Consider the following 14,609-nt stretch of genomic DNA (forward strand, 5'->3'; position numbering starts at 1 on the left):
AGAGAGGTTCCACATCAGAGAATCAGGCATCATATCAACCACCACAGGAGTAGGCCACAATTTAGTTTATTTGACCCCTGCACCCAGGAAGAGGAGAGAGGCCCCACAGCACATATTCTGGCATCATATCACACACCACAGGAGAAGGCCTCTTTCAGTGATTTAGGCCTTTGGACCCAGACAGAGGAGAGAGGTCAGAGATTAGCTTCATATCCCCCAGCACAGCAGAAGACCGCTTTATTTGACTTAGGCCTCAGCACCCAGACAGAAGACAGAGGTAGCATGGCAGAGGTTATGGCTTCATGTCACCCGTTAGTTTAACCGGCCACTTTCATCTGGTTAGGCCCCGGCGCCCAGACAGAGAAGAGTTTCATTCAACTGTGGGTTTCATAAAATTTGTATCAAATAAAGAAGTGGCCCGTAGCACAACAAGACATGTTTTAGGCAGTTAATAAGGACTACTCTGCACAAGGGAGAGACAGGTCCTGTGGGATCCATGCCTGGTTCATCTTTATGAAGGTCAGCTTGTCCACGTTGGCTGTGGACAGGCGGCTGCGCTTGTCAGTAATGACGCCCCCTGCCGTGCTGAATACGCGTTCAGATAAAACGCTGGCCGCCGGGCAGGAAAGCACCTCCAAGGCATAACATGCTAACTCTGGCCACGTGGACAATTTCGAAACCCAGTAGTTGAATGGGGCCGAACCATCCGTCAGGATGTGGAGGGGTGTGCAGACATACTGTTCAACCATGTTAGTGAAATGCTGCCTCCTGCTAACACGTTCCGTATCAGGTGTCGGTGCAGATAGCTGTGGCGTGGAGACAAAACTTTTCCACATTTCTGCCATGCTAACCCTGCCCTCAGATGAGCTGGCCGTGACACAGCTGCGTTGGCGACCTCTTGCCACTCCTCTGCCTTCACCTTCCACCTGTTCCCCTGTGACATGTGGGAATGCTCTCAAGAGCGCCTCTATCAGCGTGCGCTTGTACTCGCGCATCTTACGGTCGCGCTCCAGTTCAGGAATTAAAGTGGGCACATTGTCTTTATACCGGGGATCCAGCAGGGTGGCCACCCAGTAGTCTGCACACGTTAAAACGTGGGCAACTCTGCTGTCGTTGCGCAGGCATTGGAGCATATATTCGCTCATGTGGGCCAGGCTACCCATGGGTAAGGACAAGCTGTCCTCTGTGGGAGGCGTATCGTCATCGTCCACCGTATCCCCCCAGCCACGCACCAGTGATGGGCCTGGGCTGCCACCCCGCTGTGAACTTGCGTCATCCTCGTCCCCCTCCACCTCCTCCTCCTCATCCTCCTCGTCCTCCAGTACAGTGCCTTGGCTGGCGACTTGTGAACCTGTCCTCTGCTGCTTAAACAAACCTCCCTCTGAGCCACTTCGAACAGACTGGCCCGAAAGTGTTAGAAACGAGCCCTCATCCTCCTCCTCCTCCTCCACCTGGGCCACCTCCTCTAACATCATTGCCCTAAGTGTTTTCTCAAGGAGACATAGAAGTGGTATTGTAACGCTGATAACAGTGTCATCGCCACTGGCCATGTTGGTGGAGTACTCGAAACAGCGCAGCAGGGCACACAGGTCTCACATGGAGGCCCAATCATTGGTGGTGAAGTGGTGCTGTTCGGCAGTACGACTGACGCGAGCGTGCTGCAGCTGAAACTCCACTATGGCCTGCTGCTGCTCGCACAGTCTCTCCAGCATGTGCAAGGTGGAGTTCCACCGGGTGGGCACGTCGCATATGAGGCGGTGAGCGGGAAGGCCGAAGTTCCGCTGTAGCGCAGACAGGCGAGCAGCGGCAGGATGTGAACGGCGGAAGCGCGCACAGACGGCCCGCACTTTATGCAGCAGCTCTGACATGTTGGGGTAGTGGTGAATGAACCTCTGCACCACCAAGTTCAGCACATGCGCCAGGCAAGGGATGTGCGTCAAACCGGCTAGTCCCAGAGCTGCCACGAGATTTCGCCCATTATCGCATACCACCAGGCCTGGCTTGAGGCCCACCGGCAGAAACCACTCGTCGGTCTGTTGTTCAATACCCCGCCACAACTCCTTTGCGCTGTGGGGCCTGTCCCCCAAACATATGAGTTTCAGAATGGCCTGCTGACGTTTACCCCGGGCTGTGCTGAAGTTGGTGGTGAAGGTGTGTGGCTGACCGGATGAGCTGGTGGAAGCAGTGGAGGAGGAAGCCGAGTAGGAGGAGGAGGCTACAGGAGGCAGAGAATGATGCCCTGCGATCCTAGGGGGCGGAAGGACGTGCGCCAAGGAACTGTCCGCCGGGAGCCCAGCCGCCACTACATTCATCCAGTGTGCAGTTAGTGAGATATAGCGTCCCTGACCGTGCTTACTGGTCCACGTATCTGTGGTTAGGTGGACCTTGCCACAAATGGCGTTGCGCAGTGCACACTTGATTTTATCGGACACTTGCATGTGCAGGGAAGGCACGGCTGTCTTGGAGAAGTAGTGGCGGCTGGGAACCACATACTGCGGGACAGACATGGCCATCAGCTGTTTGAAGCTGTCTGTGTCCACCAGCCGGAATGACAGCATTTCAAAGGCCAGCAGTTTAGAAATGCTGGCGTTCAGGCCAAGGGCTCGAGGGTGACTCGGGGGGAATTTGCGCTTCCTCTCTAAGGTTTGAGATATTGAGAGCTGAACGCTGCTGTGTGATATAGTGGAGACGCTAGTTGACGGTGGCGGTGGTGGTGGTGTCGGTGGCACATCCTCTGTTTGCTGCTCGGCAGGTGGCAACATTCCTCTCGAGGCGGAAGCTGAGGCAGCAGCGGTAGAGGGAGCAGGGGGAGCCTCAGCGAGTGCCTGGTTTTTAAGGTGTGTACCCCACTGCAGTTCATGCTTTGCATGTAGATGCCTGGTCATGCAGGTTGTGCTGAGGTTCAGAACGTTAATGCCTCGCCTCAGGCTCTGATGGCAGAGCGTGCAAGTCACTCGGGTCTTGTCGGTAGGACATTGTTTAAAGAAGTGCCATGCCAGGGAACTCTTTGAAGCTGCCTTTGTGGGGCTGGGTCCCTGTTGGCGATGTCCAGTAGCAGGCGAACTCTGGGGGCGGCGGCTCGTCTGCTTTGGCCCCCTGCTCCCTCTTTGGCTTCGCTGTTGTCTTGGTCTCACCACTACCTCTTCCTCTGAACTGTGAAAGTCATCGCCACGACCTTCAGTCCATGTGGGGTCTAAGACCTCATCGTCCTCTGCATCGTCTTCCACCCAGTCTCCCTCCCTGACCTCCTCCTGTTCAGTCTGCACACTGCAAAAAGACGCGGCTGTGGGCACCTGTGTTTCGTCATCATCAGAGAGTCGGTGACTCTGCTGTGGTGGTATTCCCATGTCCTCTTCATCTGGAGACATAAGTGGTTGTGCGTCAGTGCATGGTATGTCTTCCTCCACTGGGGAAGGGCTAGGTGGACGCCCCTGGGAAACCCTGGAAGCAGAGTCTTCAAACAGAAGAAGAGACTGCTGCATAACTTGTGGCTCAGACCGTTTCCCTGATATGCTTGGGGGTGATGTGACAGACTGATGGGCTTGGTTTTCAGGTGCCACCTGTGCGCTTTCCGCAGAAGACTGGGTGGAAGACCATGTGGTGAACGTGCTGGAAGCACTGTCGGCCACCCAATCGATTAATGCCTGTACCTGCTCAGGCCTTACCATCCTAAGAGCGGCATTGGGCCCCACGAGATATTGCGGTACATTCTGCCGGCTAGTTGAGGGAGTTCGTTCCCTACTGTGTGCGCCTGGGGCCGAACGGCCACGTCCTCTACCAGCAACAGAGGCTCCACGGACACCACCACGACCGCGTCCTCGTCCCTTAATAGTATTTTTCTTCATTGTTGCGATTCAACTCGCACCACAATGAAATATATTATTTTTTATAAGCAAAATCCCCTCACTGGAATACTTTCAGTCTTTTGACTGTATGGATTACAGATGGAATGACTGTTATATGTGAGTACCGCTTTCTTTGACAGATTCTAGTATGGGTACATATATGTTTTCCCAACCCCAGCACATTAGTTTGCTAATTCCAGATGTATGAAACGCAGGCCTAACTGTATCTAGTATATTGAACGCCAGATAAACTAACTTGGCCTTTTTTAAATAAAAAAAAAATTCCCTCACTGGAATACTTTCAGTCTTTTGACTGTATGGATTACAGATGGAATGACTGTTATATGTGAGTACCGCTTTCTTTGACAGATTCTAGTATGGGTACATATATGTTTTCCCAACCCCACCACATTAGTTTGCTAATTCCAGATGTATGAAACGCAGGCCTAACTGTATCTAGTATATTGAACGCCAGATAAACTAACTTGGCCTTTTTTAAATAAAAAAAAAATTCCCTCACTGGAATACTTTCAGTCTTTTGACTGTATGGATTACAGATGGAATGACTGTTATATGTGAGTACCGCTTTCTTTGACAGATTCTAGTATGGGTACATATATGTTTTCCCAACCCCAGCACATTAGTTTGCTAATTCCAGATGTATGAAACGCAGGCCTAACTGTATCTAGTATATTGAACGCCAGATAAACTAACTTGGCCTTTTTTAAATAAAAAAAATTCCCTCACTGGAATACTTTCAGTCTTTTGACTGTATGGATTACAGATGGAATGACTGTTATATGTGAGTACCGCTTTCTTTGACAGATTCTAGTATGGGTACATATATGTTTTCCCAACCCCAGCACATTAGTTTGCTAATTCCAGATGTATGAAACGCAGGCCTAACTGTATCTAGTATATTGAACGCCAGATAAACTAACTTGGCCTTTTTTAAATAAAAAAAAAATTCCCTCACTGGAATACTTTCAGTCTTTTGACTGTATGGATTACAGATGGAATGACTGTTATATGTGAGTACCGCTTTCTTTGACAGATTCTAGTATGGGTACATATATGTTTTCCCAACCCCAGCACATTAGTTTGCTAATTCCAGATGTATGAAACGCAGGCCTAACTGTATCTAGTATATTGAACGCCAGATAAACTAACTTGGCCTTTTTTAAATAAAAAAAATTCCCTCACTGGAATACTTTCAGTCTTTTGACTGTATGGATTACAGATGGAATGACTGTTATATGTGAGTACCGCTTTCTTTGACAGATTCTAGTATGGGTACATATATGTTTTCCCAACCCCAGCACATTAGTTTGCTAATTCCAGATGTATGAAACGCAGGCCTAACTGTATCTAGTATATTGAACGCCAGATAAACTAACTTGGCCTTTTTTAAATAAAAAAAATCCCCTCACTGGAATACTTTCAGTCTTTTGACTGTATGGATTACAGATGGAATGACTGTTATATGTGAGTACCGCTTTCTTTGACAGATTCTAGTATGGGTACATATATGTTTTCCCAACCCCAGCACATTAGTTTGCTAATTCCAGATGTATGAAACGCAGGCCTAACTGTATCTAGTATATTGAACGCCAGATAAACTAACTTGGCCTTTTTTAAATAAAAAAAAAATTCCCTCACTGGAATACTTTATGGCTTTTCACTGTATGGATTACAGGTGGACTGGTATTAGTAGGGGTGACACAAGCACACCCAAGTCCCTGATGTAGGATTTCTATGGCACAGACCACTATTACAAGTGATTAATGGACGTTGGGAGAGATTGTGCTGCAGCACTAGTCCCAAGATGGCCGCCGCCTATCAGCCCAGTAACATGTGCCACAAAATGGTCTGCACAACCTTTAAAAAAAATAGCCTTGGACTGTGCTGCTAAATCGCTATTGGTCTGAATCCCAGGTGTAGATGTCTGACTTGTTTGGAGCTTTGGAATGCACACTGTGGCAGCTTCTGCTGCAGCACTACAAGTCGCAAAATGGCGGCCGGCGGTCAGCCCAGGTACATGTGGATGGAAAAATCACTCTGGCCACTCTAAAAATAGCCAATCCCTATCAAAAAAGCAGCTCAGCTGCAGTTGTTCAGATGAATCACAGGTGGAGGAGAGAAATTTGCTTCCAGTTATTCAATTATCCCTGCCTATTCTCGCCCTAGCATCAGCTGCGTCTATCCCTGTTCTATTCACATCGGGAGTGAGCACGTCCCGACGTGCGCACAAGCTTATAAAGAGGCTGAGTCACATGCTGCACTTGGCCAATCACAGCCTTGCCAATAGTAGGCATGGCTGCGATGGCATCTTAGGGCAAGTAGTATGATGCATGTTGATTGGCTGCTTTGCAGCCTTTCAAAATGCGCCAAAATACATGCCGAACGACGAACCCGAACCCGAACTTTTACGAAAAAGTTCGGGTTCGGGTCCGTGTCACGAACACCCCAAAATTCGGTACGGACCCGAACTATGCTCGAACTGTTCGCTCAACACTAATCATGAGGTCGCCAAATACTAACAAAAAAATTATAAAGAAAAGAAAAGCAGCAGCCAAACCCCCCACACACATGTATGTGGGTATTAGGATGTTAATGGATGTCCATTGCTCCAATAGCAGTTATTCTTCCCTAAGCCCGAGTCTCACATGTCTCCAGTTGAACCACACAAAATCGCAGCAGGGTTAGATGTACTATGAAAAACAAATAACAGCAATAAATACACAATAAAGGGACAACCAACAATAAAAGTTAAAAAACACGATTTATAGAAAAGACTTGAAGCTAACTGTCTAGTTTAAACCTCTAGGGATCTCGCTCTTGAGTAGCACAATCCATTTTGTCTCCAGCTGCAGGAGACGCAGTTCTGCATGTGGTATGATGTACAATATGATAATCCCGTAGACCATCAAAGTCCATAAATGTGGAGGTCCGAACCATGTATCTACACGCCTGGCAGTTGTTACATGGATAAAAGCCCCATTTAGGGCCCTTACTCCCAAAGATAAAGGATGGCGATGGGGATACATAGTGACTGTTGGTAAGCATATCACCCAGATTTTTGGAACGTCGCCATGTAACCTGGGGATAGTCTCGAAGTGTCGCCCGCAAATCATTATCTGAGAGCAGTATAGGCCAGTGGTTAGTGAGTATTTCACGTATTTTACGCCTTTGCGTTTTAAAAAGGCGTAATGAACCGACAGCTGGTATTATCGGTCTTTTGTCTATTGCTGGCCAAGAGAGAGTCCCTATTTGTGGATTTAGAAAGTGCATAACCCCTCTTAATGTCCTGTTGATTATATGCTCTATTTTGAAATCTCCTGGACAACTTTCCTTGTTAGTCTGGTATATGTAGTACATAAAATAAAGTGAAAAAAAAAAGGCTCAACACACTACACAATCATCAACCAATATTAACCGGACAGAATGATATCAAAACATCGGACCCCCAAGGAGTCATAATAATCACCCAAAAAAATGAAACTAACATTCGTATGTATGAAAATCCAAAAAGCTTTATTGTAAATATAAATAAACAGTACATACATGTATTATAAAACAGGCAGCACAAGGCGGGGCACACAGATGAGGAGCAGGACCCAAGGAGAGGCCGGGAGATCAGTGCAAAAAAATACAGGGAAAAAGAATACTAGCTGAAAAAGCATACCTCAGAGTCTCATAGCAGCAACGCCCCTTCCGGGGAAGCCAGATCTACTGGCGAAACGGCGTTGGATCAGAAGTTGGCCGAGAGATCTTTGCACCATTCAGGGTATGTTTAATTGTGTTCCTTTGTGTTCCTTCCATCCTAAACCTCAGTCTCCACAATCGCCTTTGTTGCATTGTGTTTGGGGCGTTGCTGCTATGAGACTCTGAGGTATGCTTTTTCAGCTAGTAATCTTTTTCCCTGTATTTTTTTGCACTGATCTCCCGGCCTCTCTTTGGGTCCTGCTCCTCATCTGTGTGTGCCGCCTTGTGCTGCCTGTTTTATAATACATGTATGTACTGTTTATATATATACAGGGAGTGCAGAATTATTAGGCAAGTTGTATTTTTGAGGATTAATTTTATTATTGAACAACAACCATGTTCTCAATGAACCCAAAAAACTCATTAATATCAAAGCTGAATATTTTTGGAAGTAGTTTTTAGTTTGTTTTTAGTTTTAGCTATTTTAGGGGGATATCTGTGTGTGCAGGTGACTATTACTGTGCATAATTATTAGGCAACTTAACAAAAAACAAATATATACCCATTTCAATTATTTATTTTTACCAGTGAAACCAATATAACATCTCAACATTCACAAATATACATTTCTGACATACAAAAACAAATCAGTGACCAATATAGCCACCTTTCTTTGCAAGGACACTCAAAAGCCTGCCATCCATGGATTCTGTCAGTGTTTTGATCTGTTCACCATCAACATTGCGTGCAGCAGCAACCACAGCCTCCCAGACACTGTTCAGAGAGGTGTACTGTTTTCCCTCCTTGTAAATCTCACATTTGATGATGGACCACAGGTTCTCAATGGGGTTCAGATCAGGTGAACAAGGAGGCCATGTCATTAGATTTTCTTCTTTTATACCCTTTCTTGCCAGCCACGCTGTGGAGTACTTGGACGCGTGTGATGGAGCATTGTCCTCCATGAAAATCATGTTTTTCTTGAAGGATGCAGACTTCTTCCTGTACCACTGCTTGAAGAAGGTGTCTTCCAGAAACTGGCAGTAGGACTGGGAGTTGAGCTTGACTCCATCCTCAACCCGAAAAGGCCCCACAAGTTCATCTTTGATGATACCAGCCCAAACCAGTACTCCACCTCCACCTTGCTGGCGTCTGAGTCGAACTGGAGCTCTCTGCCCTTTACCAATCCAGCCACGGGCCCATCCATCTGGCCCATCAAGACTCACTCTCATTTCATCAGTCCATAAAACCTTAGAAAAATCAGTCTTGAGATATTTCTTGGCCCAGTCTTGACGTTTCAGCTTGTGTGTCTTGTTCAGTGGTGGTCGTCTTTCAGCCTTTCTTACCTTGGCCATGTCTTTGAGTATTGCACACCTTGTGCTTTTGGGCACTCAAGTGATGTTGCAGCTCTGAAATATGGCCAAACTGGTGGCAGGTGGCATCTTGGCAGCTGCACGCTTGACTTTTCTCAGTTCATGGGCAGTTATTTTGCGCCTTGGTTTTTCCACACGCTTCTTGCGACCCTGTTGACTATCTTGAATGAAACGCTTGATTGTTCGATGATCACGCTTCAGAAGCTTTGCAATTTTAAGAGTGCTGCATCCCTCTGCAAGATATCTCACTATTTTTGACTTTTCTGAGCCTGTCAAGTCCTTCTTTTGACCCATTTTGCCAAAGGAAAGGAAGTTGCCTAATAATTATGCACACCTAATATAGGGTGTTGATGTCATTAGACCACACCCCTTCTCATTACAGAGATGCACATAACCTAATATGCTTAATTGGTAGTAGGCTTTCGAGCCTATACAGCTTGGAGTAAGACAACATGCATAAAGAGGATGATGTGGTCAAAATACTCATTTGCCTAATAATTCTGCACGCAGTGTATTTACAATAAAGCTTTTTGGATTTTCATACATACGAAAGTTAGTTTCATTTTTTTTGGTGATAACACTACACAATCAGTGCACACTACAAATCAGATACAACACCCCAACAAGAGATCCAGCACAACACCATCAAATGTCAGAATAATCATTAACTTTATTAATACAAATCCATATTCTTAATTAAAATCAGTCAAAAAGCAGTGGCATACATATACAGTAAAAAACAAAGAAACACTAAACTGGTTATCATCAAACAGAAACCCTTTAAGAGGCTCAATATGTAAGGGAGACCTGTACCGTAACTAGTAAATGCCTTCACACTTAATAAACAAAATAAAGTGCCTAGTGCTATATGCAGATAAAAGTAATAGCAAAACCGCTAATAGGTAACTAGAGTACCTCTCCTCATAATGAATATATAAAAAACTAGTAAAATACATCAAAATTGGACCAAAGAGGGAACAATAGTTAATACAGACTTTTTACTGATCAATGTAGCTTCACCCCGACGTTCACTTTAAGCTTCCTCAGGGAGCTACATCGGTCTTAGGGGGATTGTAGTTTCCAAAATGGGGTCACTTTTTGAGGGTCTCTACTGTAGAGTTAAGTCAGGGTTTCTTCAAATTCAAAATATTGCCTGAAAACCATTCTACCAAAATCTGCCTCCAAAATCCATATGGCACTCCTTTCCTTCTGACCACTGCCACATGCCCATAGAGCAGCTTACCACCACATATTGGGTATTTCTGTAAACTGCAGAATCAGAGAAATACAGTCCTGATCAAAAGTTTAAGACCGCTTAAAAAATGTAGAGCTTCAACATGCAACAAGAAGAAATGGGAGTGAGACAAAACATTTTTTGAGTATTCAATTCAAAGGGAGTCTTTCACACAGATTCACCCTATTAACCTAATAACAGTGTTACGTCCACGGCATCCCCTCTATTAAATCGGTGCTTACCATTTGTTCCTTGCTAGCATCGTTGTGGAGAAAAACACTTTTAATCTGCATGCAAATGAGTCTGTGAAGGTGCCCAGGGGCGGCGTTACGGCGCGTGCCCAGGCCCCTGGTTCATTTTCATACGAAGGCACTCCCCCTCCGCCGTGTCTGCCCGCCCTTAGTCTCTGTTCTAACCTCCCTCCTCCCGCCCGTAATCCCGCGCATATAATGTTTTTAAAATTGAGACATGTTGGCTAATCTCTAAATCTTCAAATCAGTTTGAGGGTTTAGTAAGACCGCAGAGTGCACCTGTCTTTGCTATTATTTTGTTATATTGTTATATTGATTATCACATCCACATAATTGCTATCTTATGTAGGATGTCTATTGTGTTTCCATACAATCTTGTGCCGCTTTCCTGCGATGTATATTCATGAAAAAAACAACTTATAAAGTACTCTTCTCCAGCTCCTGAAGTCACGGTAGAAGTCAAGGGGGTAGCCCTTCCCTCACTCCAGGCTGTAACTCCCCTGCCCTAACCCCGCCTCTATGCAGGCTAATTGACACCCGGCTCAGTCGCCGGGACCGCGCTTGTACAGGCGGCGCATGCGCCGTCGGCCTCAGTAGCAGCGTGATCCCGTCTATCGCGCGGACTCAAGCGCGATCCTGTAACTGAATCGCGCATGCGCCGTCCCCGATGCCTGCCTTTCTTCTCTGTACAAGCGCGGTCCCGGCGACTGAGCCGGGTGTCAATTACACTGCTTAGAGGCGGGGTTAGGGCAGGGGAGTTACAGCCTGGAGTGAGGGAAGGGCTACCCCCTTGACTTCTACCGTGACTTCAGGAGCTGGAGAAGAGTACTTTATAAGTCGTTTTTTTCATGAATATACATCGCAGGAAAGCGGAACAAGACTGTATGATAACACAATGAGGATAATCTATAAGGTACTGGTGATAGTTTATTAAGTGAAATCCAGGTGAAAGGTTCGCTTTAAGACTAAGTGATACAACAAAATGCAGTTGCACCAAATACATGAAAACTGTGCACCATTTCATGCAAAACCAGAATTCAAAATGGCCTGAAAATAATCTCAGATGATAAATGTCCCCAAAATATTTGCTAGAAATCATTTCTAGATTTTTTCCTATTTTATCTGTGTTTCCCCATTTTATCAAGTGTATTTCAAATGATAAGCAGAAACATGCTCTCATACCGCAATAGAATTATTTCCATTAATTTATTTTCTAAGAAGTTTTTATGTATCTGTCTTTTCTTGAAATCTTTGAGGGCTTGGTTTTTTTTTTTTTTTTAAAGCCTGAATACAAAGTTATAGAATGACAGACACAACAAACATTCTATTATTCATAGATGAACCAGCCTATGCAGCTCTACAACATCTGTTCACAAACTACAGACAGTGATGAATTATTAAAGAAATTCAGAAGGAATTCCATTTACCAAGGCTATGACCTAGGATTAGAGGCACAGACAAATACATAGACATATATTCTCATATAGCCAGAAAATCATGCACCATAAATAATCACAAATGATTTTGAAGCATGGACTACGCCACAGTGTCATTATAGTAATGTGTATTGAAATAAAAGAAACTATTGTAGACAGTACAAGCAGGATTCATATGTAAATCATTTTGAAGGACCTAATGTAGATGTGAAATTTTATTTAAATCTTGTATTTTATACCTATGCAATAATATATTTGCAATAATCTGCCGTAATGATTTGATTCTCTTTCTAAACGACTGCCTCTTCTGTTACCCCTACTGCCACTACCATTGCTGCTACACAATCGCCACTACTACTACTACCTCTACACAGCAGCACACATATCTACTGCCTTGTATGTTGTATGCTATGTGGCTTTTGCTGCTGCTACTATTGCGGCCACATGCCGCTATTACCCTACCCTTTCCACATCCACACTGTACTGCTGCTGCTCCCAATTTAAAAGGATGATTTTTACATGCTTGTTCAAAAAAAGCCACTCTTTCTTCTGACAAGTAACATTTGTGTGTATGAATATGAGCAATATATAATATATAGGACCACGGCACTCGAATTGAGTAAACAGTTGTTTTTATTTATTATTCCATCCAGAAAAAATAGGCTAAGGCCTTAGCCTATTTTTTCTGGATGGAATAATAAATAAAAACAACTGTTTACTCAATTCGAGTGCCGCGGTCCTATATATATTATATATTGATTGATGTTACCGCTGAGCACCGGAACTTAGTTACGGAGTGCCGTCCAAACAACCTTTAAATATGAATATGAGCAGGCATTATGGCTCCCTTAATGCATAACCTTTGAACTCTTGTGAAGAATGAACCACTCTTTTGTGTGACATTAAAGGGATTCTGTCACCTGGATTTTAGTGACAGAGCTTTTTACATCATCACATTAGTCTGCTCGTTTTGTATTAAAATATACTAGTATTACTACCCTAAGTGTTGTCCTTTGTCTAGAAAATCGCTTTTATTAATATGGTAATTACCTGAGTAAGGAGCCCAAGGGACTGTCCCTCCGGCCATTGGTGCCCAGACGCGCCCCTTCTCCTGGAGCCCAGCACCGCCCCACTGCTAATTTATTCACTCCTCATTGCCAGCTGGCGCATGTGCAGTGCGTCCTTTGAGGCCGATTCCAGGCGCTGACATGTGTATCCACGGCGCATGCGCGAGCTTATGGCTCTGCGAACCCAGCGAATGGTTTTGTCACTAAAATCCAGGTGATAGAATCCCTTTAACATGTATGTGCTTAAACAGGGGCAGGGATCTGCCCACATTGAGGTATCATTTTTAGACACTTGGTCCCAACAAGCCACTTTTTTTTCCCATTACACCCTGTGTGTTTAATTACCATCTGCTCTGATAAGGGACAATTTTGAAGGTTTTCTAATGAAAAAGCATAGCACATGCTATGGCACAGTGTGTTTTTAAGAAAAATAGGATAAGCAGCACTCCGGACCCTAATTTGGGGATAGTATACCGATAAAAAAAAGGTTGATAAATAAGTGGTGCCCATGGATGGAGATCCTGGCTGATGGACCCGTCAAGAAGCAATATGTAGAAATCCACAGCACTCGTCCATTTATGTAAAAAATCCAGTTTCTTTATTTATAACAGCAGCATAAAGATAGTGACGTTTCGACCATCTCTGGTCCTTCTCAAGCAATGAAATCACACAGCATAATGTGCCTTTAGTGGGTGTGTATATGCCTCCCTCTTCTGTGGGGGGTGTGGGCATTATATCACATGATGCATAACTTGTATAAAGAGTGAATATCCTTTGTGTAATGAACAAGTGAAGCTAATAACACCATACATATAATTCTATCCATAATATAACATAGTGTACTTACTGATAGGAGGGAATCCATGTGACAGCCTGCGCTGCACTCAGGGTCGGGTGCGCACCAAAATCCGTCATACTGTGAATCCAGCTGCGCGTGAGCCGAGTCCCCACGGCAGCCAATAGAAAAGTCAGGTGCCCGTGACGTCCGGTGTTGCCGAGGAAAGCCTTCTGCCCGCAGCACCAATCCCGAGCACAGGCGCCAATGACATCTATTGTTGCTGAGGAGAAGGGGCGATCCCAAACACGCTGTTTAAAGCCTCATGACCATGACTGCGCCTTGTTTTGCAGTACGAAAACTGCAGATCCGGAAAACACTAATGCGTTTCTCAATTTGCGGAACAAAATAGGCCGCCCATAATAGAAATGCCTATTCTTGTCCACAAAACAGACAAGCATAGGACATGTTCTATATTTGTTTTTGCTGCGGGGCCACAGAACAGAGCAACAGATGTGGACAGCACTTGGAGTGCTGTCCGCATCTTTTGTGGCCCATTGAAGTGAATAGGTCCGCACCCGAGCCGCAAAAAATGGTTTGGCGCATGCCGCCAGTCGACATCATATCATGTGCCTTACTCTAAGAAATTGTGACCAGTCAGAAGAAACATCCTTACTGCCAGCACTGCTGGTACTTCTTGCTGACAGCCTGTATAAGGCCTTATGCACACAACAGTGAATAATGGCCGTGAGATGGCCGTCTAAGTAATGGCCTTCACACGGCCATTTTTAGCACCAATGAAAGTCTATGGGGCTATTCACATATCCTATTTTTGGCCGTTTCATGGTCAGACGGACCAATTAACGGCCGTTAAAAATGGGTACACTTTGCCCAGGAGGGGTTAAAAAAAAAAAAACACCTCATCC

This window comes from Bufo bufo, chromosome 2, assembly GCF_905171765.1.
Source record: "Bufo bufo chromosome 2, aBufBuf1.1, whole genome shotgun sequence".
Taxonomy (NCBI): domain Eukaryota; kingdom Metazoa; phylum Chordata; class Amphibia; order Anura; family Bufonidae; genus Bufo; species Bufo bufo.